We start from the raw sequence: 1,488 nt of genomic DNA, 5'->3' as shown, positions 1-1,488 counted from the left end.
CAGCAAATTCATGTTTCTTAACCAGTTAGACCATTTTTGATGGAGACTTTCAGGAATCCTCTCATCCCATCCAAGCTTCAAATGGCAGAGTTCTTGTAAGATCTGTTTGGCAGGAAGGATGACTGGAGCCAACATTCCAAGTGGGTCAAAAATCGAACTAACCATTGATATGATCCCACGATGAGTAAGTGGCTTGTCTTGGAGCTGAATTTTGAATTTAAATGAGTCCGTCTCAGTGCACCATTGTACACCTAGTGCTCGTTCGACAGGCAAGATATCTTGGTCAAAATCCAGGTCTCTGATTTCCTTGGCTCGGTTCTCCTCAGCTATGGAGAGAATCAGTGTTTTGCTATTGCTGATCCACTTGTTCAGCTTAAAACCTCCTCTGGCACATAAAGTACTCAGGTTTGATGCGAGCGTCAGGGCTTCATCGTCATTTTCTACAGATTTGAGACAATCGTCTACGTAGAAGTTTCTAAGTATTGTAGAGATGGTTTCTGAGTTGAAGTCCATCAAGTTCTCCTTTGCACACTGCCGCAGAGCAAAGTTTGCACAACTTTGTGAAGATGTAGCTCCAAATATGTGAACAACCATTTTGTACTCTTCAAGTTCTTTGCTCCAATCTCCATCTGGCCACCAGAGAAACCTTAAGAGGTCAGAGTCTTCCTCTGGGTCTCTTACTTGATGAAACATCCCTTCGATATCAGCCATGAAAGCAACAGGTTTCTGTCGAAATCTGGTGAGCACACCAACAAGACTATTGGTCAAGTCAGGACCTTGTAGCAGATGGTTGTTCAAACAGGTACCCTGAAAGCTTGCACCACAATCAAATACCACCCTTAGCTTCTGTTTTTTGGGGTGGTAAACACCATGATGTGGTATGTACCAAATCTTCCTGCTCTGGCTTGTCTTAGCCTTGTCTTCAGGTGTTAATTTAACAGCACAACCTTTGTTTAGGATGTCCGACATGAATGCTTTGTATTCTTCATAGAATTTGCTGTTCTTTGCAAACTTCCTCTTCAAGTTAAGTATCCTTTGTTCAGCTACACATCGATTGTTTGGAAATACAGTGTCATCATTCCTTAGTGGTAGACCAATACTATAATGTCCATTTACCAACTTAATGGACTTGGAGACACTGTCCATGAACAGTCTGTCCTCCTGTGACATTTCAAGGCGCTCCTCGTGTTGACGCTCTGGGAAGTCTTTTTCAATTTGCTGTTGCATCACTTCATAAAGCTTGACAACAGAAATTCTACAAGCCATAACAATCTGTTTTCCATCTTTTGTCACATTTTTCTTTCGAAAAGGACCATTTACAGTCCAACCCAATGCAGTTTTAACAGCATATGGTCCATCTTTTTGGCTGCTTATAACTTTCCATGGCTCCAATGCCTTTGGAACATTGCTGCCAATCAGCAAACCATTATCAGCATCAATATGAGGGAGTTTAACCTCTTTCAGATATGGCCATTGTTCCAGATCCTT

The sequence above is a fragment of the Cyprinodon variegatus genome, unplaced genomic scaffold (genome assembly GCF_000732505.1).
Source record: "Cyprinodon variegatus isolate N-32 unplaced genomic scaffold, C_variegatus-1.0 Scaffold812, whole genome shotgun sequence".
NCBI classification, from domain to species: domain Eukaryota; kingdom Metazoa; phylum Chordata; class Actinopteri; order Cyprinodontiformes; family Cyprinodontidae; genus Cyprinodon; species Cyprinodon variegatus.
The sequence above is the reverse complement of the archived record's forward strand: the minus strand, read 5'-3'. Positions refer to the sequence as shown.